This window comes from Triturus cristatus, chromosome 1_2 (assembly GCF_964204655.1).
Source record: "Triturus cristatus chromosome 1_2, aTriCri1.1, whole genome shotgun sequence".
In the NCBI taxonomy this organism is placed as follows: domain Eukaryota; kingdom Metazoa; phylum Chordata; class Amphibia; order Caudata; family Salamandridae; genus Triturus; species Triturus cristatus.
The window spans coordinates 413,680,625-413,707,980 of record NC_140580.1 but is presented as its reverse complement, the minus strand read 5'-3'; positions in this window follow the sequence as shown (position 1 = coordinate 413,707,980).

The following is a 27,356-nucleotide window of genomic DNA, read 5'->3' as shown; positions in this document are numbered from 1 at the left end:
GTGGCAGTTCCAGTCCGCACTGCAGGAAGACGCAACACACGCAGCAGTACCCCCGCTGCTTCCAACATAACGGATGACAACGCTGGGTCTGACAGGCGTCTGGGTGTTCGTGGGAAAAAGCGCTAGACTGGCATGTACAAGTGCATTCCACTATGGTGACGTAACCATTTATTTGGATTTGACTTTTCACAGACTGACAAGTGAATTGACATTTGCAAACCACTTATGTCCATTGCACTGCTCAGATTACAAGTGTGCTTGAACACTCATGGCAATTTTATTTAATTAAAGAATACTTTGATAGCAATATTCAGTTTCTGTGTCATCATTACTCACCTCAGAAATAATTTTGTGTGATGTCAAATCTTCTCCTACGCCCTTCTGCTGCGCTTGCCCCTTGTGCTGCATGGTGGTGTGGCACTTGCTGGTTCCCATCCTCCGAATCGCTGTCAGACACCTCGATGTCCATTCCTCCCCTTGTCGCTATATTGTGCAGCATGGCACATGCCGCTACTATCTTGCAGCATTGTTCAGGGTTGTACTTCAGTGCTCCACCGGTCTTATGTAGACATCTGAATCGGCTCTTCAACAGCCCAAATGTGCGCTCTATGATGTTCCTTGTCGAAATATGTGCTGCATTGTACCTCTGTTGATTGGCAGTTGTGGGATTGAGGTAAGGCGTCATTAGGTAATTACGCAAGGCGTATGCGCTGTCACCTACATGTAATGGAGCAAAGAGTCAGTGGCAGCTTCACATTGACATACGTACAATGACAGTGATAAACTATAACACATATTTACCAAGCAGATGTCCCTCTCCAAATTCTCCCCTGACAAGACGGGTGTGTATGCCACTTTGCCTGAAGATATAAGAGTCATGTGCACTCCCTGGAAATTGCGCAACAATGTCAGTGATAATGTTTTTGGCATTGCAAACAACCTGAATATTGAGGGAATGGTAACATTTCCTATTTCTATATAAATATTTCGGTGTTGCAGGGGGACATATTGCAACGTGGGTGCAATCAATACAACCCAAAACATGTGGGAAACGAGCTATCTGGTAGAACTGCTGTTTGGTTTTTGCAAGGTAAAGCGCGGTGGTAGGGAACTTGATATGAGACCCGATCACGGCCATCATGGCATCAAGGAATGCTTTCAATATTCGTGAAAGTGCGCTTTGTGACACACCTCCCGCAACAGCAATGACCCCCTGAAAACTGCCTGACGCCAGGAGGTGTAGGCAACATAGGACCTGCACATGCGTTGGGATGGCATTGGTCCTACGTGTCTGTCGTTGCATTATGGGGTCCAATTCATTGATTAGGTCATGGATCATTGCTGCATTGAGCCTATACTTGTCGTATATCTCATCCTCTTGCTGGCCTAGCAAAGTTATGCGGACTCTGAAGATGCGCTCATTCATTCGCCTCCGTCTCTGTGCGGCAGCCTGCAGCCTCATCCTCCTCGCCATCAGGTAAATCCCTGCCATTGTGAACAGTGCTGGCTCATTCTGGGTGTGTTTAAATGGGTTTCAGTTGGTTTTCACCTGTCTGTGATTTGCACTCATGATTACCACCTGGTTGTGATCCTTCTTATTTAGCGATCGCTAAATTGCGATTTTCATGGAAATCGCTATTTGCGATTTTTCATGCATCCATTTAGCGAATCGTTGTTTGCGATTCCCTAATTGGGAGACGCTAATACCGATTCGTTATTTGATTCGCAGAATGTTTTGCGATTCCTTATATTTGCGAAAAAATGGTTTTTCGCAAATATACAGTTGATGCATTTCAACACTGACTTTTGCGATCGCAAACGGCCTATTTTTGCGATTCGCACCGTTTGCGATCGCAAAAAGGTTTGATGCATGTGCCTGTATATGAATTGGCTTTTCCATCGGAGTGGTTTCCCTTGCCGCACTGACTTTCCAGAGGCCCTGGCTGAGGTTGAACCACGTCCCACAGCCTCCCCTTGGTTGAGGAAGGACATGGCCAGTCTCTGTCGGCATTGCTCACAGGTTCGGGGGCGGGCGCAGGGTGGGGGGAACAGGCAAGTGGTCTTGAGGGAAGGGGGTTGCACGGGGAGGGGGATTTGAATAATAATAAATAAATAAAACGTACCTTTCCTGGGTCCCGCGTCTTTACTGCTCGGTCTGCTCCTGCTTTACTGCCTCCTCAGGAACAGGAGGCAGGCAGCCTCCCTGCCCTCCCATAAGCCAAATACAACGCTGCAATGGCAGGGTTGTGATTGGTTGGCACGCTGACCAGACAGGCGCCTATGGGGAGGGCATTTTCTCCATGTCGGCTGTATGCAGCCTACTGGAAGAAAAGCCAGAGTCAGCATGACTGATTTGGTTGGCCCTACAGCGCTGACCAAACAGTCAGCACCCTCAACAGTGGTCATGCCACTCCTCCCCTGCAAGAGAGCAGGCCCGCCCACCTGCCCACCCCCAACCAAACCCTTCTGCTCTCTCGCAGTGAAAGAAGCAGAAACATAAAAAGCAGCACTGAACAAGTGCTAAAACGCTGCATCAGTCCCTCAGTGCTTGCTTTACAATTTGAGCAGTTTCCCTGTCCTGAATCCTTGCCGAATTGACTTTCCAAAGTCCCTGGCTGGGATGGGACCACATCCTCAAGTCTCCCCTTGATTGAGAAAGGGCATGGCAGCACAGAACAAGCGCTAAGGCACTGCATCAGTCCCTCAGTGCTTGCTTTACAATCAGAGTTGTGTCCCTGCCAGAACACTTGCCACATTGACTTTCCAGAGGCCCTGGCTGGAGTGGGACTATGTCTTCAGGCCTTCTCTTGGTTGGGGAGGGGCCGTGCAGCACCTGACACACTCTAAAACACCACGTCAGTCCAGCAGCACGAGCTGTACAATTGGAGTGGTTCCCCTTCCTGCACAATTATCAAACTGACTTTCCACAGGTCCTGTGTGGGGAGGGACTACATCCCCAGCCTCCTGTATAACAGTAGTTGAATTTGGAGAGACCAGTCGTGGCAAGATCCTTTTGCGCTTCCCCTGTTTGTGGGCCGTGCAGCACCTGAAACACTCAAAAACACCACGTCAGTCCAGCAGCACGAGCTGTACAATTGGAGTGGTTCCCCTTCCTGCACAATTATCAAATTGACTTTCCACAGGTCCTGTGTGGGGAGGGACTACATCCCCAGCCTCCTGTATAACAGTAGTTGAATTTGGAGAGACCAGTCGTGGCAAGATCCTTTTGCGCTTCCCCTGTATGTGGGTTCCCTGCATCAGCATAGATACTTTTCTGTTTGACCACCTTACAGCAGAGATAAAATGACAAAGTCTAGGTAAAAACAGCTAAGGTCGGGGGCCACCACACGCTCTATGTAACACAGATGTGGCAAATGCACACCGGAGCTAGTACTAAACGCTAGGTCCACCAAATTGTTTAGGAGATCTTTTCAGGGAAGGAATACTATGTCCAACCATAGAACCAATAAGGGTGTTCCAGACCACCCTCTGCCAGCTGTTGACGTGCACAGATGGGTCCGCTCTTGGCCCGGTCTTGGCCCCTGTACACTCCCGGGTGCATCACGCACATGTCCCAAGCAGCAGGACTGAAGCAGCACTTTGGAGCACGTCGGGTGCTGCCAGGCACCTCCTCGCCAGTGGTTGGTGGTTTTGTGGTGTTTAATTTTTATAACACAACCAATGGTCCCAATTATTGTGACACACTTTTTTTCCTTCGGGCTCCACTATTGGACATTGATTCAGAGGGTGTAGCAAGAGCTTGTTTAATTTTAGATGGAGATTTTATCCTGCATCTGTGTTTACATTCCTTTACTTTCTGTGACCAAATGTACAATGACAATGTTTTACACCGTGAGCATAGTCAAGCTAGAGCCTGTTTGAATAATAATTTAGCAGAGTTCAATTTGAATGTGTCATGACTAAAGCGTTTCGAAACCCAGATGGTAGTTTCTCCCCCACTTTTGTTTAGTATGGTGTGAATTCTACATTAGATTTCATTTTTGTATCTGCATCCCTGCAGGCCCTTTTGATATGTGTCTCCCGATTTAGTGATCACTATTCAGTGGGAATGGACCTCATGCCATATCCTCCTACATTCCACCAAAGAAATGGATTGAGCCCTTTGAGGGTATTTATGGTTCTGAAGATTGTGCTTCTTCATATGAGCCCCTAGTTCTAGTGACACTAGAGTGTATCCTAACATGTTATGCTAAGGAGGTGGTATTAGCAATAGTAAGCGTGACAGGCTACAAGGCCCCTGACAAGATCCCAAGTGAGCTCTTTAAGATGTTACCTAGTTTGTGGGTACTGATTTTAACTTGACTATTTAATCTGGGTGTCCGTTCTGGTCATGGTCCCAGAATATCATTGTTAACAGATATAAAAAGATTTCTAGAGACCTTCCCTGCTGCTAAATGCCCATTTCTTTGATAGGCTCAGTCGTCAAAATAATGGGCAGGGTGATCTTAGAAAGGGCCGTGTTGTGGGCTGAGGATAGGTCTAAGTTAACAGATTTGCAGTATAGCTTCTCACCGGGCCTGGCTATGTGTGACCAGAGTTCTATGCTAGTCAACAAGTACCACAGTGGCAAAACCACGATCATTGCTCATTGCATACATTGGTCTATCTTCCTCCTTTGATAAGGTGTTAGACCCAAACTGTAGCGGATTTTGTTGAGTAAGCGTTTTGAGCTACCTTGTTCTATCTCAAAAGCTGATATTGACTGGACTGGAGGCAATTTTTTATTATGGAGGACAACTGAGAGGGAGGTTAGTGAGCTATTGACGTGGGTCACTTGATCACTTTGCCACTGGATTCAAGCTAACCTGGCTGATGAGGAGTGTTACCCCGGAGCCGGTCCCAGGATGCTTGTTTCCCATCCAGGGAAGACCTGGGTTGGCAGGTCAGGCTGGACTGTTCCCATGAGGAACAGGGTCAAGACTGATTTGCATATGGCTGGGTCTGAATTGGGTGGGCTAAGTGAGCTAAAGTACGATGATGGATTCAATTCAGATCTGTGACTGGGTTGATTGTCTGAAAAGTTTCAGCGCTCCATCCATCATCTCCTTGTGTTTGCGCTGTTCACCTTGAGTTGACAGGGTATGCCCAGACCTGGGTCCCTTGATCACTTTGCCACTGGATTCAAGCTAGCCTGGCTGATGAGGAGTGTTACCCAAATACCAGTACCCAGATGCTTGTTTCCGGTCCAGGGAAGACATGGCTTGGCAGTTTGGGCTTGGACTGTTCCCATGAGGAACAGGGTCAAAAATGACTTGCATATGGCTGGACCTGAACTTGGGTGGTGAACTTAGCTGAAGAACCATGAGAGATACAACCCAGATCTGTGACTGGGAGTGAGTGTCTGAAAAGTTTCCGTGCCCAGTCCATCATCCCCTGTGTTTGCATTGAATCTTATTAGCTCAGTACTATTAAATCCCATCATCGATTCCTTCTTGCTAGGCTTAGGTTCAACCAGTTCCACATGTTGTTGACATTTCATAAAGCTGATGTGTGGAGCACAAAGCTGAGTCCCTTTTCCTGTGATAATTATTCTCCCCAGGTTATCTTGCTCTCTGTTTTTTTCTGTGGATTTTATGAAATTCCTTGAAGAATGTTTTTATTGCCCCTGTTGAAATCTTTGCACTTTGTCCAGGCTAACCCTGCTTTAATGTATTTACAGTTACTTCCACATGTGCATTTAACTTATGCTGTCGCTTTCTTTCTCTCCTCATCTTTGCGAGAAAGTGGTTTGATGAGAGGTATGGTTTCATTTGAGCATTTTATGCTCTCCTTGGGGGAAGTTAATCTCCCATGCAATGCACTTCATCATGTTTCCTTGTTTTGATTATTATCATGTTTTTTAATCTTTGTATAAGCTCATTCATCTGTAATATATTTATGTGCAATATGCTTATCTGATGCGTTAATAGCCGGGCTTAAACACAGTGGTTTTTTACAGTATAAACTTCTATGTGTATAGTTTTCATGCAGGGTTGCCAATGGAGTATTTGTTTTAGGTAATACTGATTTTAATGATTACTTTATCTTTCTAGTGTGTATTTGAGGTCCTTTTCAGGCTTTTACTGATGTAAAATGACAATTTAGTTCTAATTATATATCTGGATGTGATGCATTTTTTTATTCACTGATGTATGTACTCATGTTTTATGATCTTATTCAGACCAAATAAAGTTATTCTTGACTTGGCTTCAATATTATTAAAACGCACTTTATCTGTCTTTTATTTGCTGCATGAATACATCATAACCGCAACATATTTTGATTCTCCAATGCTGCATAAAGTCAATAAAATATTGTGGATCTCATTATGAGATGCCCAGTAATTAAAGTGGGAACTACAACTTGCTGCTGACTTGCTGTGCAGCCCTACACCAAATCCCTCTAAATGTGTGTCTGACTGTCCTGATCCCAGCTTGTGACACTCCACACGTCTTCCCCAATCCACACAAATAAGCAAAGGTGGCTCCACCGGAGACGTCGCTGGGTTCCAGCAAGTGCATCATCTGAGTTTAGTGGGAGAGGAGACAATGCATCTTCTGATGGAGCCGACATTGAGAGAAACTTGTTATATCCTACGTCTTCTAGTTTCGTGCTGCTCAGCCAGTGTGAGTGTGATGCAATAGAATGTTCATGAGTGCATGGTTTGAATGAGTGGTCAGTTGGAATGGGTAAGGCTGAGCAGCAGGATGCTGTTCCCAGTGAGGCCTGTTTCATCTTACTTGTCACTGAATAAACCTACATAATCACCACTAATGGCTAGTGGACTAATGACCTACAAGGACCATACTTCATTTACGAAAATGGCAACGATTGCAAAAGAACTACGAGTGCAGAGACAAGAAATTAAACAAGAAATTATAAAGAAGATTGCCACAGAAGCCTGAAGATAAGCTTGATAATACTCTCGATGCCTCACCGGTGTCTTCAATAACAGACAGCCTACACATTGAACATTTTGGGCGTTGGATCTTGTCTGGCCAGAAATCTGCCATTACATTTGGTGTGCGACCTGATGTTTGAAACCTGCCAGCCAACAGACAGCCTACACATTGGATGTTATAGGGCGCTGAACTTTATGTGACCCAGTGCTTAATTTGTGCCGGTGCTTTCCGGTGCTCAGCACCGGCACTTTATTGTCAGGGCTGGGGCTATAATTTATTTTCAGGAGGCAGTGGTGGTGAATTTAATTTTTCAGAAATACATGCACAAAGTGAGACAGCTTTACTTTTCCCACTTTTCGGAGCTGCGCAGCCTCTCACTCTCACACATTCATCAACCCATGCACTCCTGGCTGGCTGGCGATTCAATTTCAACTTTTATTCTTTCGCTAATAAAAAAAAAAGCAAACGCGCTCTCCAAGAGCCATCTTTATTTCTGCATTTAACACTGCTTGCCCTTCCCCCTTCAAGCAAGTTAGAGAGCCCCTTGAGGAGCGGAAGAAGGCTAGACTCTTCATTTCTGTTACCTGTCACGTAAGCCTTCAGCAGCTCCCTATTGGTTACTGAAGGTCTAGGGCGTTCCTCTGCCGAATGCTTCCAGCAATAAGGATTTTCTAATCGAACACGTTTTCCCTCCATGGAGTTTCCTGTGGGACCCGGCGGTAAGGTAAGTTTTATTATATTTTTATTTGTATTCTCCCCCACCCGCGAACACCCGCGCCCCCCCCCCTCCCGCGAGGATGCCGGCCGTGGCTGGGTGCCTGAGACCATCGAGAGAGTGCGGCCTGGTCTTCACAGTGCTGGGTAGGGGTAGGTAGTGCCGGTGATGGAGTCCTCATAGTGAAGTAAACCGACCCCACTTGGCTGGGTTCATTGCACACGACTCTCAGCAGCAGACGCACGACCCATAGGGCTACCAGAAGAAGTCTACATTCTACAACAATAACCACTCATCTCTGCATTTCCCAGTTTGCAGACATAAACCTGCCATGCCTTTGCTGGGAGGGAGTGAGCAGGGGTCCCGGGCTGGCAGCCGCGTTTGTCACAGACGAGCCTGTCTTCTTGTGCGTATCTGGGGCACACTGTGCCCCCTCAACCCCTGTGGGAGGGTGGATCATGCTTCTTGCCAGGCACAGGCTGCAGGAACACCTCAACAGCCGCATGTGGCCCCTGTCACCTGCTGCCACTCACCATAGGCCCTGAAGTAGGCCGATGCGGTGCTCGCAGGGAGCTCCGGGCTGGAGGGCAGTGAAGGGGGTGCACTACGTCGACCATTAAGGCTACCAGTGACAATCACTCGGCCCATAGAAAGTTGTTCATCGTCTCCCGCATTCAATGGCCCCCCAAGCAAGTTAATGGTGAGGCGGAGGCATGCTCTCATGAAGGGGGCGGGTGAGGGCTTCTGCAGACAGCAGGCACGCACGGAGAAAGAGAGGCCGACTGAGGTCAAGGAGGATAGAAAGATGGCAAATATTGGAACACCAGGACTTTGTTAAATTGTTGAATAGTTGTTGCTCGGGAGAAAGTCGGAAAGAACAGCCGAGACATACGATGGGGGATGGAAGAGGGTGGGGCTGTGCCAGTCAATCTTGAATTCATCACCCAGTATATTCACAATTGCTGACCGTGTCTTATTTTGCCACTACCTCGTGTGACACAGTTCATTTGAAATTCTTAAAACAGGGAAATGATCAGCCTGCACTGTGTAACATTGCTTCTGTAGTCTGCAGAACAGCTAAAGAACTGGTTTACACCCTGATCATCAATGAGATCGTTATTTATTTTGTTAGCATGCAAATACAATGCCCGTACAGCTCCGTGCTCGGAGAGCAGACTGTTTTTGAAATGGAGAAGCGCTTGCCAACACCTGGTGCGCCCTTCTTTATCTCATGAAGTCCAGCTCTTCTGTTGTTCGCACTACATGTTCAACAAAATTAAACAAACTATCTCTGTTCTGTTTTTCTTTGTACAGAAAAACAAGGCCCTGGTATGTTAATGCACCTAAATTCAGGGTGAAATGCAATTACCATACAATCAGTCTCTGCTCCCGAATGAAGCAATGGCCAGGGCCAATATGGTCGTTCCTGCTGGCACGCACATATACCGTCACATAGCTGTTGAATAGATGGAAAGTTTGCGCCCCAAGTAGTTCACATGCACTCATCCAGCGCTTGGGAACCCAGGCACACACTAGCGCGCTCAGGAGAAGGTGAACTCAGGATGGCATACACTAGCACCTATCCAGCATGGCGGTCATGGCGCGATGATAAATTTATAATAATTATAATGACTCAAAAAATTAATTGGATTTTGTTCTGTGGATGGCTGAGTGTGTTGAACTGCTAGCATCTGGCGCTGCCCGTGGTAAAAAGTCAATAAAACTGCAGTGGTTCAAGCAATAGTACAGGCCCCACTCATTCAGCATGACAGTAATGAGAGTGCAGTATGTTGTTGGTGCATTTGGGCCACACTGTCCCAAATATTGTACTAATTGATGGTTCGGTAGCGTAGGACACGGTCATTAACATATAGCACATTTCCACTATCCATAGCAATCACCCCCACATTTGCACAGACAATCGTGCAATATTAGTAACTTCTACGCCATTATCACATGAAATCTCTTTATTGATGGCAACTTCACTTTCACAATTGTTTGATTAACATTTTATGTTTCACAAATTTGCATGAAAAGCGCCATTTGCCCACTCTTTTTAATCCCCTCACCCCCCCAAAAAAAACACTTTTGACAGCCAGGCTCGCTCGCCAAATGGGACTCATCGCAAACTTTTACGCCTTACCACTTTCAAATGTCAGCAGCCGCCACTGCCTGTAGCCAAAATGAATTCATTCTTTCACGCAAGCTGCAACTCCAGGCCGAGGTGAGTCATGGGTATTCTTCACTGCCCCCATTCTGTACAGTGCATTGGAACCGGAGGACAGAGTCAATTACCAGGTAGCTTTGAACTATCGAGGAAGCCTTTATTTGCGACCGATATAACTGCAGGGTGCTGGAGACTGACACAGGGCAGCTGCTGCTTGTTTGATTTTAAAGAAACAGCATCAATTGAGCTTAGGTATTTTCTGTTCATGCTGGATTTTCACCTAAGAGCTTGTCTGTGACTCTGTGTACGTGCAAGGGACAGCAGGTCCGCTACATGTGTATAACCTTAAGTCAGCAACGACATGCCCTTAGGCCACCCCTAGAAAGGCCACCCCTCCCCATTCATACAACCCTGATTGCAGTGCTCATTATAATCTTATGTGGTGACATAATACGGAATAGTGTTTTTAACTTCGGGAACATGTAACAGTTCATATCCAGGCACCTTGCTGGCTGCAGCCCTTTTTCCTTTTGCATTACACAAATCTTAATAGTGGGAATAGTCACAAATACAAAATGCTGTATTTTATTTTACTAATAGCACTTGAGGAGCTGCAGCATCCCTCCCTCGCCCCCAATACATGAAAACTAAGTAGGCCACAAAGAAGTTTTAGAACTCTGCTCTGACATGGCACTCTTCTGTTCTATTTTAAAGAACAACGCAGCCAGAATGCACTTTTCTTAAGTGTAAGACACATTCATGTGGTTTTTTTAATTTGTTTAAAAAAAAAAAAAAGACAAATACCAATATATAGGCTTAGTGTGATTTTCCTTAATTTTTCAGTTGCAATGTTATGGTTTGATTGTTACAAAATGTATTGAATCATTAAACGTTTTAAGTTTAAAAATGACAAAATGCAAAACGTGTTCTCAAATCAAACAGAGCGTATTTGCCTGTTTATAGTGCCCTAGTGTATTATTGTGTGTAGTGCATTTTGTACAGTTGTGTTTATTAATCTTCAAATGTCGCGTTTGTTATACATGAAAGCAAAACAGGATGATATCAACATTCAAATTATTTTGGTCCATTGTCTTTTCTTCTATGCACCCTGTCAGACAAAGACTTCTTTATAGTCTGTTGTCAATTGTATTCTGTGCTGGTTGAGGTTTGACAGCTACATCATTGTGTATTACCTTCATGTTAGGGAGCAAAAGGCACTGTTGTATGTTGGCGACATTATTTTAAGGGCTAAGGCTAAGGGGTGCCAATTGGGGTAAGAAATGTTCGGTTCATGCCTATTTACAATGCACTTGTGAGAGTAAATCTCTTTCTAGAGGCTTGTGCCTACTCCATCTGTCCTTTTACTCATCCCAAGCCTCGTCTTGCTCCTATGAGCTCCCTAATAACCCTTTCGAGATTCTCCCCTCCTCTATCCCTCCCTCAACCCATCCCAAACCTCATATTACTACTATGATCTCCTAAATAACACTTTCTAGACGCTTTCCTCTTCTATCCCTCCATTATCCCATTCAGTGAAACTAACAGACTCACATGCCCATTGCTCAAATTAACATATATTTCCCTATATTAACCCACCACTAATCCTTTTTGGGTTTCGGAGTCGCATGCTACTCACCGAAAAGTGCTTTGACATGTCGTCAGGGGTGGAAGTGCTGTATAAATACAATTACAATATTGGGCATATTACAGGAGTGAATGATGTGCATAAATCAGTTACAGGTTGTGCATCTGCAAGGGAGGTGCATATTGTGCCTCTAGCAGAGTCCAATATATTCTTAATGTGATAGATGCACTATATTTTAGTAATAGACTGGTCTGGGGCAGCTTAGGGTCAAGCCTGTGGAGACACAAAATACAACACAAGTAGATAGTCATATCAGAATTAGTTTGGAGTCAGGACTTTAATGGTCAAAAAAAGTTCATTATCTTTAGTTCCAAAAAGTCATACCATCCAGTCTCTTTTGCGGTTTTGCCTTGATTTTATTAAGATATTATTTCCAAGGAGCTTGAAAACCAACACGTATCAAGTCAACCATCATATTACCAAGGTAGGAATTCAGATCGGGTATTAAATGTGGCTTTCAGCCATTCCAGTTGAGGATGTGGGTTGAGCCAATAGAGTAAGTGGGTGGAGCCAGTAAAGGAAGTGGGTGGAGCCAGGGGACATGGGTGTGGCCTCCTACAAAATTATGAGCACCTGGACTTCATATTTTACAAATTAAGCACTGATGTGACCTGATGTTTCAAACCTGCAGCTTACAAACAGCTTACACATGTGGACGGTTAGGCATTTAACATTAAGAGCTTGAAGTCCGTGCAGCCTACTGAAGTGCTTTTGGTGTTTTGATCTGCCTTCTACCAGCTTTTACACCACTCACAGCAAATACCTTCTGAATTTTTAATGCTGGAGCTATTGCACAGTCTAATTAGATTGTGCTATTATCAGACCCATGAAGTTAACCTTCTCGATGTACGCGGTGAACGAATGGCATTTCGGCTATTCGGCAGTGCAACTGAAGGGAGCCGGGGAGTGTGTGAACCATGCTAAACGAAGTCGGTATACAAGACAGTGGTGATCGGTAACGGTCGGACTGTAGCAGTGACCTAAAGTAGTGGAGAAAGTGAGGGGTAGGCCCTAATGTTGTATCTGGGTGCCGGCCTGAGCGTGTGTTATGGTTCAAACACACCTACCGGTATTCTGTTAAGCAGGCGCAACGTTCTCTTGAGGGCGTGTGATACCACAAGCTGGGCGCTCGTGCCGGTTCCAGTCCGATGTGCGTAATATTGAGAGACACATACTGACAATGTAACGCAGTGAGCAAGAATGCCGAACGTCTCCTTGGTGACCCTACATCACTGGTGTCATCAGGTGGCGCAGCAACCTAACATTACACAACGAGCAAGGATGCCGGACGTGGACGTCTCCTTGGCAAACGCCCAGGGCAGCATTATTGAAAACAGTCGTTCTGCGTGCGGCAAGGGAGGACACCGTTTTCTGCGGCAATGTATCGGCATAGCGGATTCCGGAACTACGCGAGGAGGAAGCAGTCACCGAAGATTGAACAACGATGACTACCTTAATTGTTTTAATTGTTTAATTTTTTTTTGTAATAGTGAGGTCTTTGGGTCAAGCGTGGCTTGCAATATACCAACTACGGCATACCGGAGTCAGCTGGCTGAAAGGAGAAACCAACCCATCATGGGAGATGCATGTACGGTGAACTCAGAAATACATGCTGACTGCTCCCGCTTAAAGAAGATTGCGCATGAGCAGCAAACTGAGGTATCTTGAATAGTGATTGTTTCCTACACTAGCACAGCGCTATAGTGACTGAAGCATGCTAGTCGGTCTGTGGACCCACTTATATTTTGAACTGGTGAAGCATATCTTCTGTGTTTCCCCTTTCACCTTGCGGGTTGGAGGTGGACTCATTCTCGTGCTATTTGCGCTGTGGGCTCGGATGAGAGGTCGCTCACCTAATATTTGATTGAATTGACCTTGTTTAAGTCTAATGCCATGCAATTGTGGTGCATACTGTCATGAAGGTTTCCTGTTTGTTTTGTGTACCACGCATCGAGGCTATTGTCTGTGGTAGTGACTGATACATGTGAGCTGTATGTGAGTGACTGTTATACTTTGTATTAGTGTATGTGCTTATGCAGTAATCAGAGTGAAGTTTTTTTTTGTCACACAGTAGTTAGAAGAACTCCGACACATTCATTCTTGATTGTGTATCACTTCTTTCTTCACAATGCCTGATGCATTTTGTGTTGAAAATGTATGTATTCATTGGTTATGATGCTTAATATATGAGTGTTATTTTACGGAGTGTTCTGTTGGCATGTGTATTATGCTTTATGTCGCATGGTGAAGTTTCCTGTATGTGGTAGTGTGTGTTTGTCTTATGTGGTAACTGTGTCTGACTAGTGGGTTGGAGATGCCTATTGCATGATCGTCGAGATGATACTCCAAGTGATGTTGTCCTTTCGTTAGGGATGCCTATGGTTGTATTATACCATAGTGTGCTGTAGTATTTCTGCAGCGCGTAAAGTGGGGGTGTGTGGAGGCTGCATCCTTCCTGGAACATGTTTGTTCCTTTGCATAACGAGATGTGTTGTACCGTAGTGGTTCTGCATTGCGTACAGTGGTGGGGTGTGGAGGTTGCATCCTGCCTGGAACATGTGTGTTCCTTTCCTTAATGAGATGTGGTGTGCTGTAGTGATTCTGCAGTGCGTACCGTGGTGGGGTGTGGAGGTTGCATCCTGCCTGTAAAATGTACGTTCCTTTGCATAGCATGATGTGGTGTGCAGTAGTGGTTCTGCAGTGCGTACAGTGGTGAGGTGGGGAGGTTGCATCCTACTATACATATATATCTGGAGTTCTCTCGCAGGAAACTATGATATATAGTATGTAATATTTATAGTGATCTATCTTTGCATTGATCTTCCTTTACAAATTCAAGGAATATAATGATGCTTGCATTTTGGTTTAATCTTATGTAAACTTTCTTTACAATTCTAGGAATGTAGTGATTAATGCAAAATAATCCTATTTGATTTTATCTTCCAATTTAAGGATGGTAATTATTCTCATATGTGATCAACGTACTATTATCTTTCATACAATCTAAATATTTGAATAATTTATGTAATGTAATGTGATCTTTTCTTGTGATTTAGGATTGGTTGGTTACATGTACAGGAGGCATGCATGTGTATTTTCCTTCACCTTGCTTCCTGTCATTTTTATTGTTTCCTAAAGGAAGGAGATGTGTTATATGCTATGTCTCCTAGATCCTTGCTGCTCAGCCTGTGTGAGTGTGATGTAATAGAATGTTCATGAGTGCATGGTTTGGATGAGTGGTCAGTTGGAATGGGTGGGGCTGAGCAACAGGATGCTGTTCCCAGTGGGGCCTGTACCATCTTACTTGTTACTGATAAACCTACATAATCTACTCTACTGGCTACTGGACTAATTGCCTACAAGAACCATACTTTGTTTACAAAAACACTCATTTGTAAAAAAAATATCAGTGGCACAAGGCAGAGCCCAGGAGAATTCAGCAGACTGAAGGTGAACAGTATTGCTGGCTCTATTCAGCGACTTTCCCCATGAGGCATAATGATGAGATGCCGAGAGGCAAAGTGGGAATAGTAGTGGGTACGAAGTACCCTCTGTGCCTGCCTGCATTTTGGATTCCCATCTCATGCCTGGATGGAGGCTCCCTGCAGACATGTCAATCTAGGAGGACACACAGGTGGGCTATAAGTAGAAAAGGGACATTGTAAGACCCAAATCAGTGATGTTGTGAATATCAGTGGAGTGATATTCAGAGTCACATGAGAGAACAGAACCCATGCTTCAGCAGGGGAAATATATGTTTTTGACGGCTGTGAAAGATCAGCAGAAATCCATACAGTATATCAACACCATAGTAATGTCCAAGGTGGAGGACAATAGGTTCTCTTTATGAAGACTGAGCAAGAAGTATTTTGGTGAACAAACAGGTCAAAGCAGTAAATTCCTCAATGAAGGCCATTCATTCTAGCTCCTAGAGATTATGCAGTTTAATTGATGTTAATCCTGGAATCCAAAATTGAACAGTTCAAGAATGTCATGAGAGCTATCGCAGAATCAGATGCTGAGAGTCCCCGTTCCTCATAGGGAAGAGGATATGTAAGTGGCTATTCATTCGCAGATATTTTGGCATTCTTCTATCAGTGCCCTTGAAATAGTGTGTCTCCTAGATAGGGGAGTGATTCAGTTCTGGACTGTGGAGTCTGGAATCAATATAAACTGTTCAATAAAGGGTGCCGCCCAGACCATGGATTTCGACAAATTTCTAAAATGAGAACCTATATCTTGTTCCTATTGTCGTCCATAAATTATCTTTCTAAGAACTTTTTTAGATCTATTTTACTACTCCACAACTTTTCAAAAAAGTTTCAACACATTTGTTATGAATTTCAATTTGTATTTTTACTTATTAATGTTGGATATACTTTTTACCCACAAATAGACATATTAATATACAACATGCACGGTAGAAACATAAGGCAATTGCTTTTTACACCATATTAGACCTTGACACATACAAAACAAATTGGTTTAACAATTATTACATTTAAGGGGACACAAAATAACTAACAATGCAATTCACCAATGTTTATCTACAAAACCTATTTACAGGCTCCTCACACCTCATTTATTTTTAGGATAAATCTACAATATCGCAACCATCTGTTGCTTTAACCTGGCTTGTGTCCTTAGGGTGATTTAGATTGGGACCTGTTTGTTGGTCCTCTTTCTAATTTGTTTATCGCTACAACTCTATGGCCCTATAGAGGGCAGAGCTCTAATAATATTTCGGGATGGCTTCCCAACTTGCTACTCCCGCTGTACATTATCGCTGTGCACTGGTATTGCAATAAAAGGAAACTCTTGGCCTCAGGAATATTTGCGCTGATGCATTTTGACCTTCTGTGGTGGGCCTGTGTTGATGATTAAAAGAAGGTCTTCTTCGGGGTTTGTGTTTTCATAGGACACGTTTCCCTGGTTCGTGGGAATTCTCCTTTCTGTTATTGTTGGGCTGGTCACCTATCTTATTGTGTATGCCTTGCCATATTCCTAGGATTGTGGACTGTTTTAGTGGCGGCATCTAGATCTTCTCATTCGGTTTTCCTTGGCTAGACCACCTTGCTCCTCACTCTTTTGCTTTCTTCTTGCTCTGCCTGGCGTCTTCGATCCCTGTGTTCGCCTTTCGTAGCTGTGGGATTCCGGGCCTTCTCTATTCCTCCTCACCAGATTTTTTGCCATACTTCTATCAGTGCCCTTGAAACAGCGTAACACTTCTCCCAATGAAAGACCCCTCAGGAAATTCTGGAGCACAGAGTAACCTCCAGGCCAAGCATGGTGCCAATTGAAGGGGCGGTGGCACCAATAACCTTTTTATTTAATGTTGTGGCAGAGTTACCTAGAGTTCTGCAGCCCCCCCGCAACATAAAAAAAACAGTAAGTCTCCTGGGTTATTAAACAATCTCAGGAGTGCTTACAATAATTTTTTCAAACAATCCAATCCGGAGCTTAATGCCCTCCGGCTGAAGTGCTGGGCCCTCATGTGGTTTCTTTTATGGCTGTTTATTCCATAGAAAAATTAGACACAGCTACAACCACAATGCTGAATAGAATTACATCTAATTTGGCAGAAAGCTTGATCTTGGTCCACAACATCACAAAATCTTTTAGTGATGTGGTGTAAATCCATACCACAGTTTTGGAGAAATGAAGGGTCAAAACCTTTGTATATTTCATGCCACAGAGGCTACATGGAGCCGCAGATCTGAAGATGAGATCTGATTGGCTAACACCACATCAAGAGAGACTCAGTCCCCGGTCCGGATAAAAGTTAAAAAAAAGATTTGGGGGCATGGTAGAGATACCATTCCTCTGTACCTGAGTGCCACTGGCAGACACCACGTTTACCTACTTTAATCTAAAATGCCACACAGAGTTGGTGCCCAATGCGAGCCCTTGGGGGCTAGGAATAGTGCCGCTAAAGGAGACGAGTGAAAGGTCCTGTGTCCTGATCACATACTTTAGTAGAGAACTGTCAGACACCGAAACCAGGAACACACAGATCAAGCGTGAGGCGCTGGCCAACCGGTTGTCTTGCCAGTATTCCATGTATATTTCTGCGGCCAATGGTTCTGGGTCATAACTGACCACAAGCTTCCAGTCGCTCTGTTTGCAAGGACATCCTGGCATGCCCCTCCTCACATCGAGTGGTGGGCAGTGCAAAGGCAGCCTTACCAATTTGATGTACTGTACCACCCAGGAGCTAGCAACCCATCCAACTATCCGTCGAGCAATCCGCAAGGAGAACATGGACCACAGACAGCTGAGGAGGTTGAAGGGGCAGAAGAATTTGTTGGGATGGTGGTGCACAATGTGTGTCCAAGGGCGCTGTCCATCGCAGAGATCACAGAGGCAACCCTCATAAACCCAAGCCTCTGAAATTGTAAAAGAAGTGCTCCTGAAGAACTGATAGCACAGCTTCCAGGATGGGGCCAAATCGGCGGAAGAGATAGCACACAGAATGATGAGCCAGCTCATGCACGAAAGAGATAGAATGAGCACCGGCAGTGAAGGCCTTCTACTCAGGGTAAGGCAAATTGTGGTACTACAGAGCCTCCAGGCCAGAATTGTTGAGTTAGCTCATCAGGGCCACCAAGTTCTGGTAAAGACTAAAGCAAGGTGTGGTTTGCTACTTATATGTGATCACAAGCGGAGACCCGGCACCAGCACCAGTCATCACGAAAGTACCATATCTGCAGCTGTGGCCCCAGGTCAGCATGGACTTCGGGAGCTTCCAAATGGCCCCTCACTGCAGTAATTATGGACAGCCATACAAAGTGCCCAGTGTTTGAAGTCATACAGTCCATCGCATTATCCAAGGTAAATACAGTTTAGGAGAAAGTGTTTGCCATGCTGGGACTCCCACACAAAGTGGAGACAGACAATGGGCCCCTGTTCCAGAGGCAAGAATTTAAGGAATATATGCAGTCGCTAAACATCAAGTACTGTAAAGTGACTCCTCAATGGCCCCAAGCCATTGGGGAGGTGGAGTGCTTCAAGCGCACCCTGAACCCTCAGGATAAGGGTAGACAATGGGGAGGATGTGGAGTGTTGCCTCCATAGGTTCCAAGCAGCATATCGACAAACTCCCCACAGAATGACAAACTGTGCACCAATGGACTCCCTCATGCAAAGAGCCACTCAAGACTGTATTCCCTCTGGGCCTTTGTGAAAGCCCACAATATTAGATGTAAAAGATACTCAGGATAGAAGGAAACCCCCTGGGTTGTTGGTGAGGGGACTCAGTCATCCAGGATGGAAGTTAGCACACCATTTGAGACAGAGATCTGGAAGGTGACAGGCATCCATGGAACTATGGTCACTGTACTATGTAGAATGTAGGAGGCCAGAAGTATGGTCTTTGCCCCAACCTAACACAAAGTCAGATTAATTTATGGTGAAATAACACAAAACAGCGCAGAAATTCACCTTGCTGCAGTGCATTACAGGGGAAGGGCAGGAATGTGCCATATTTACAAGAAAACAGCACATTACTGTTCTTGTACCTGCCCTGGCACTGTTTTGACTACCAAGTGCCAAGGCTGGCACCATTTCACCATGGTGCAAGGGGGCCTGTGTTGCAGACAGGATAGTTTTTGTGCAGGAATGGACAACTTCATTCACAAAAACAATCCTTTTTTTAAAAGTTTGAGTTTATTTAAGAATAAACAAAAATAGGAAAGGAAGAACAGCGATATAATGATATAATAAAACCTATTTAACATAGAGCTAAAAAGATGAAGCAGTAATAAGTAATAATATTATCACACTGCATACAAAAGCTAAAATGCCTCATAGAAAAAAATGAGGAAAATGAATAAGGGGGGAACAAATATAATAAATATAAAACAATTGAAAATATCAAGCATACCATGTAAAATACATAGCATTGCAAGCACAACAATAAATGGGATTAAAAGAACAGAATAATAAACAGTCAATAATAAATGACTAATTAATCATCTAGAAGTAAGGAGGCAAAGGGAGCAATTAAGGTGGCTTCCTTACATCATCTGATCCGTATTTAGAAACAACATATGAGGAGGCAGTTAGGGATAAATAAGTTGTCAAAGGAGCCATAAAAGATCCCTTTTGACTGCTAGGGATATGGGAGAGACATAAATAGTATCCAGTCGATGATGAAAACAGACAGCATTCCATAAGCATCTAAAAGTGACTTTATCAGCCTGTTTCCAATTAGAGGTTATTAAATGAAATACAATGGCTAACAACAAATCTAAGAGCCTAAAACTCAGTGGTGATTGAGGCCAGTGGGAGGATAGAGTACCTAGGAAGATGTGTGAAGTTTAATTATTTTTTTTATTTGTAGCCAGACAAGTTTTCAGAATTGATGGATTGGAGGATATTCAAACAACATATGTTTTAAATCAGCAGTGGGGCAAGGGCAAGACCAACAAGTAGAGGGTGGGTCTGGTGAAAAAGATGCCAAACTCACTCAGTAAAAATAATACTCGATGAAATATGAAAAAAATGGTTTGTGTGGTATTTGCAGCCCTGGATGTTTTATGAATTTTAGACCATATTTTATGCCAGGTAGGAATTGACCATTCCTGTGTAAAGTCTTTTTCCCAAGCCAATTCATCCTTTGTTTTGTGTCTGTCCGAGGGAGAATGCAAAGCTTAAAATATACTGGATGCTGAGAGAATTGTCAAGCATTGAAAATACATTTTTGTACAAAATAGGGGGATCGTAAGTATTAGGTACATTTTTAAGATATGGAATGAGAGAAGGATAAAGAAGATTATATTGCGATCTAGAGGACAAAGTTAGGGAAAAGTGGGATTGGAGATCAGGAAAAGTAAGGGCTTGGTTGTCAGATACACGTTGGGTTACCCAACTTAAACTCTAGAATGCCAGGATTTCCAGTAAATAGAGCTGTTACAAATCTGTAAAGATTTATTATGCCAAATAGATTTTTGCTGAAGGGAGCTACTAGAAGGATATGATGAAGATAGTATAGGGACAAAAAGTTTCAAGAATGGGACCTAGTAGGGGAGCGCAAAGAAGCAGTGTTGGAAGTAAAAGTTAAGATTTTGTGAAAATCGAAAGGAGCAATAAAAAAGTTTTCTATTTTTAATCATATAGGAGGATGTAGAGGAAGATCCTTAGAAATCCATCAGGCAGCTTGTTTAATGAAAAAGCAGAATGGTAAGTTTCAAAATCAGGAAAACTAAGGTCTCCATTAGGTCTGTCCTTCTTCAAAGATGACAAGGCTATACAAGAACGTTTACCTTTCCATAGGAATTTTACTAAAATAGAATCAATTTTCTTAAAGTAATACTCAGGAATATGAATAGGAATCATGGAAATAATATATAATATAAGAGGAGAAAGCATTATCTTAATTGAGTCTAAATGATCCCACCGAGATAGAAAGAGTGGACGCCAGCGCGTAATGGTATTTTTAAAAATTTTAATAATATAATCAAAGATTAACTTTAGCATTTCAGATAATAAAGGAGTGAACCAAAGGCCCAGATATTTGATTTTAACTGGTTGCCATGAGAACCCAGAATGTTCAAAAAGATGCTTTTGACACAAAACATTCAAAGGCAAAATTTCACATTTATCAGCATTAAGGCCAGAGATTCTAGAAAAAAAGGTCACTTGTTGAAGAAAAGGGGTAAGGGAGGATTCAGGATTAGAACAATATAAAAAAATGTCATCAGCAGAAACTGACATTTTAACCTGATGGGGACCAAAGTGAAATCCAGTAATACGATCATCCTGTCTAATTTTAGTTAAAAAGGGTTCCAAAGTTATAACAAATAATAAGGGAGATAAGCGGCAACCCTAGCGTACTCCCCCATGTAATGGAAAATAATCAGAAGTGATACTGTTGACAAAAATGGAAGCTTGGGGACCTGAGTATAATAGAGAGATTAAAGTGATTAATTTAGAAAGAAAACCAGCCCATTGTAAAGCATGAAACATAAAATCCCAACCAATTCTGTCGAATGCTTTCTCAGCATCTAAGAAAATCACGGCAAGGGGGTGATCCAAGGAGGAGGCTTTGCTCAAAACATTAAAAAGAACTCGCGAGTTGTCAGATGCAAGTCTCCCCTTAATGAAACCTGATTGTTCCGGGCCAATGAGATTGGGTGGGAATGGATCCATACGAAGTGCCAGAATCTTTGCAAAGATCTTAAAATCTGAATTGACCAGAGAAATAGGTCGATAGTTCTTACAAAGAGAATGATTCTTATCCTCTTTAGGAATCAATGCTTCTAGAAACGAACCTTGATAAGAGTCATTATCAACAAAAGATTGAAATAGAAGTAAAAGATTTGGCAAAAGGATTTTCGTGAAAGTATTATAAAATTCAATGGTAAAGCCAACTGGGCCAGGGGCTTTCCCACGATGCAAAACTGAAACAGGGTGGGAAATGTCTGCTAAAGTAATATCAGCTTCCAAAGGTCCGAAGTCAATATGACTTGATGGGGGAGAAGTAATAGTTTGAAAATAGGAAAGGAGATCCGACTGATTTGGCAGGGCTTCAGGAGTATATACATCTTTAAAAAAAAGAGACACATTTGTTCAAAATGTCTTTATCTTTAAAGATAGGAGTACCCACAGAACCTTGCAGAGATTTTAGGTCTTTCTTTACTCACTTTTAGGTAATTAGCCAATAATTTCCCCATTTTGTTTTGGCCCCCATAGTAGTGAGAGCTACTTCTCAATAAATATTTAGAAGCAGCGTCAGTAGATAGTTTAATAAAGGTAAGTTTGGCGTCAGTAAGACTTTTCAAAGAGGACTCATTATTTGAATGGTAATATGTATATTCTAATTGCTTGATTTTATTAAGTAGTTGGGAAGTTTAGGCTTCTATGGATTTTTTCTTTTGTGAAACAAAATTTATGATGAAACCTCTGGCAGCAGCCTTAAAGGAATCCCACACCATAACAAAGGGAGAACCCGGGGTATTGTTGATAGTAAAGAGCTCTGAGGCAAAGGAGTTGAATTTTTGACAAAAAATAGGATCAAGGAGTAGTGAATTATTAAAACGCCATCTTCCTGAATGAGGAGAAAAAAGGATAAGATCAATATCAACAAGTACAAGGGCATTGTCTGATATTAAGATAGAACCAATTTCACATTGGGTGGCATGTTGGGCCAGGGACTTACTTAGGAAAAGACAATCAATACAGGATTGTGAATGATGAGAGGCCGAATAAAAACTGTTTTTTCTAAGGTCAGGGTGGCAAAGTCTCCAAATGTCCACCAATGCTTTGCGGCGTATAGTGGATTTAAATTGGGAGTGCATTTCAGAGGGAATTAACTTAATTTTAGAATGTCTATCCAAAATGGGGTCAAAGATTTGATTACAGTCACCACCAAATATAATATAGTCATCATCATATGAAACTAATTTATCTGATACATTAGTCCAAAATACCTTATCAACCACCGTAGGGGGATATATATTAAAAATAGTTAAAGGAATCTTATCTATAAGGAGTTTAACAATAACCCAATGACCTTCAGCGTCACTTTCTTGATGAACAATGGAAACATGTAATTTTTTGTGACATAAAACCAAAACTTTGTTTTCCTTACCCATAGCAGGAGAATTAAACACATTTCCTACTGAGCATCTCTTCAATTTTGAAGTTTCATCTTCATTAATGTGAGATTCTTGGAGTAAGGCAATATTAGTATTTAACTTAGCTAGGTGAGATAGCACCTGTTGCCTTTTGATAGGATTATGTAAACCTTTAATATTCCAAGTTGTAACCCGGAATGTAATCTAATGAGAGAAGTATGAACAGTCATTATACTTACAAGAACAAGAATTAAAATTGATTGAGAAATATACAGAAAAAGAAGGCAAAAAAAGATAGAGCAAAGGTTTTAGAAAAGAGAATACAGGAAATAAAAGAGATAAATAAGTAAAGAGAAAAAGGAACAGGGAAACCAAGTAAGAAAGAACAAAGGGAGAAAGGAATAGATAGAGAACAAAGAGACAGTACAAGTCATACAAAAGACGACTGCAAAACATACCTACAGATACAAATGAAAGAGGGGTGACTACAATAAAAGATGACGGCAACAGCATTGAAGCTCCACCAAATTCCAATGGACTACAATCAAAAACTTCAACGTAACAGGAAGATCAAATAGGAAACAAAATTGTAGGAATAAAACACCTGTATATGAGAGAGAGAAAAATTAATAAATGTAGAGGTAGTAACATCGGGGAGAGAAATATGGGAGAAATATATAGTAAAGCACACAGACCTAAAACGTTACAAAAATATAAACGTATCAACACTCAATGTGTAACCAAAACATGAAAACAACTACACAACATGAGACTAATATAATTAATAATGCAGGTTTTGAAGTGTCAATGACATCAGCACCATGATGACGGAGGAAGTCCTGTAGCGCTGCTGGATTTTCAAATGTTGTGGTCTTTTATTTATAAGTAACCTTGAAGAGACGAGGATGAAGAAGGCCAAATCTTGCCTCAATAGCACATAGTTAATGACGTACATCAAGAAACTTCTACCGATGATCTGCCGTAATTTTAGCTACATCTTGAGAAATAAATAGATAGTACCTTCCCAAATGATTTGCTTTTTAGATTTGACAGCAGACAGGATTTGTAGAAGATCGGTGTATTGCAGAAAAAGCATGATGACACCACGAGGTTTCGTAGAGCTTCTAGGACCAAGTCTATGGGCTCTTTGGATGTTAAGAGAGGAAGTAGCAGGCAAGTCCAAGAGCTTAGGCAAAAATGACTGAAAAAAGACTGTTGGGTTAGAACCTTCAATATTTTCAGGGAGACCATAAAGTCTAAGTTTATTCCTGCGATTTCTATTTTCCAAATCCTCCGCCTGCTTCTTGAGTAGAGATATTTCAGACTGAGATACGAGAGCAAGAACCTTGGAGAGACTCTGTTTTTGTTCCACAATGAGCACTCGCAAGTCCAAGGAAGACCAATTGTCATGCAAAAATTGTAGAGTTTTGTTAGTTTTTTCTATGAAAGGTTTTAGGGCACAAATTTCTTCAAGGATTATATCCATGGAAGCTGAAGAAGAATTCACTTGAGAAGGAGGGTCTTTCTTTGGACGCCTGGTAGAATTTGCAGGTAATTTTCCTGAAAGCTGTGTTTTAGGAATGGTGCATGAAGAATGATCGGCTTCTGAGAGGAATGGTCCTCCATTTCATTAAAGTTGGTGTTGGAGAATCGGAACATGCAGCAACTTTGGTGGAAGCAATGAGCCTATGATTCTGCAATCTCCCCATAAACATGCAATGGAGTTTAGTGAAAAATAAACTAAACTCGTAAGGACTAATTTTAAAATCCTCTGATCACTGTGAGGGTCAGATTATATGCAAGTTTCAAATCCTTTAAGATTTAGAAAGCCTCTTCCAAGGGAAACGTGGAGTAATTCAAAGAGACCAAAGAACCGCAAAGCCAAGAAAGCAGTGGTATTGTAGGTAAGTATTCACTTCAAAGAAAACGTCGAGTGAGGCACAAAATGGCTGCTGTTCACAGACAGAGCAAACCGCTGTTAGCACATGTCAAAAGGAAAAAAAAATGAAAGCAGCAGCACTTAATTAATTGAAGGGTCTCATCATTTATGCACAGAGAGTTAAAAGACAAAAAAGTCTTATGAAAGGAGAACTTTTTCAGAAGGAGTTATCTGGAAACACGGTGGGTGCGAAGGATAAAAAAACAAAATGGCGGCCGTTATTCATACGAGACGAGATGTACCATCAAAAGTTGCCAAAAAACACTGTAAATGACATTTGAAGTTATCAGGAGGCTCACCGCTGTGTGAAACAAAGATATCCGACAACCGGCAATCGAAAATTGGAGCGCTTCCCTCTTGAAGACAATCACATCGGGAAACGGTTTGCGGAGCTCCGCAGCTATGCGGCCATATTGTTTGGCACGTAAGGCACGCCCCCCCCACAAAAACAATCCTCAGGAGCAAATTCCTGTTTGTAGGTGTGCTGTAGAATGCACAGAGAAAGAGGAAGCAACGAGGAGAAATAAAAATATTACTGCTTGTTACGCCTCACTTGGGGAGGCTTCTCTTTTTGATGCATTCTCAGGATTACTAGTACTGGTAAATCTGGGAATGCGTCTAAACTAGAGTTATACAGGAACAGCCACTCAACACCCATAGAACGCCACCCTAGTGCGATTTGTGCTGCGTTGCTTTACTCAAGATTTATTAAGGCCCTCAGGGCCACGCAAGGTGGCCTTGCACTTCTTCATAAATCTTTTTTTGAGTTGCGTTGCTCTTGCACCACGTTGCACAAGAGCAACGCAACAGGGCTAATACATATGCCTCTGAGAGACTACATGTGTACTGAATAGCAAAGCTGAATGTTTTCAAGAAATAAAAGTTGGAAGGGGTGTGGAGTGCCACCCAGCCTCTACAATACTAATAATATTGCTGCTTACACAACCCAAAGGCCAGTTGCAGCCCAAAGGTATAAATAAATGGTGGCGCAACCTTTCATGGTCACTTCTCAGAACGTATACTGTGTGTGCGTGTCCCTTTCATGAGCGGTGCTCTATACTGGTGAGGTCTGTAACCACTACACGCCTGCACCCTCTAAAACCTTGAAGGCTGCTGCGTTTAGAGCCGCAGCATTGAATAAACAGAGGATGCAGTGCCAGTGCAACTTTCCCTGTTTCCTTTCCAAGCGGTGCCGCCCACAGCACCAGGAGAATGGTAAATGTAGACTGGGCCCAAGTCCAGGCAAACGCATGAAAGTAAGGTAGAGGAAAGGTTGCTTAAAATATTTAAAAACATGGATTAAAACAAAAAAGAAAGGAAATGTCTTACCTTAACCCTGGGTTATTTCCGAGAGGGGCCCAAGCACCCTCAGTAGTAAGGAAATCGCTCCAGCAAACTCTGAACAGCGCTCAGGAAGTGTTAAGGACACAGACACAAAAATAACAGGCAGGATTGTGCCCCTGAATGGAATTTATGGGAGAAATCCCCATTTTAGGGATAGAAATATTGAACATCTTAGAGAATGGTGAGCAGTATACAGTAATAGAGGCAATATAACTTTATAACATAACTGCATTTAATTTGAAGAGACAGTTTTAATATTATCTTTCACTTAAGGCAGTTTCACAATGCAAACACAAAATAAATGCCAAGGATAACAAGAGTAAGTCTTCATATAGGTTGTTACAATTGTAACTTTTTAATAATGACTCATGAAAAACAATTGTACAAGCTGCTCATTTTATTCATTGTCGCACAAGTGAGAGGTTTACCACTCTCCATTCTTTCTACTTGAGCATATTGTCTTAGGGCTTGATTCTGAGTTTGGCGGTGTGGGAGTGGGGCATGAAAGCAGCGCCGTGGTCGGTGTGAGCACCCTAGTTGGGTGCTCAGTAACAAACTACGACCCTGTGCTTGCTCTCCACCCGGCTGTACAGCACAGCTATGGTGGAGAGATCGAAGTGCGCATGGCGGTTTGGCCGGCCTTAAATGGCTGGCCAAACTTTCATGCACACTTAAAGCAATGCCATCACTCCTCTACCTTCCTGCAGCTCTGTCATGCCCTTGGCCTAGCTGAAGGAAGTGAGCGAGGAAAAATAAAATGACAATAGCCTTTTAAGCTATCATTTATTTTTCATTGCAGAAAATGAGAGGGGTGACAAAACTCTGCCTTAGCGGAGGAGCCACCACTGGTTCTGGAGTTTCTTTCTCTTCATCCCTTTAATTAACAACTCTGCGTTTTACTGTGCTCCTCAAACATTAAGTGGCATAAAGACCCTGACAAAGTCCAATTACAAAGAATAAACACATGCAGGAATAATATTAAGAGGTTGGAAATGCAGTAGAGTAAGAAATTGTTCTCCTAACAAAGAAGTGTTTGTTTGCACACAGAGATATTCTATTTCTATACCC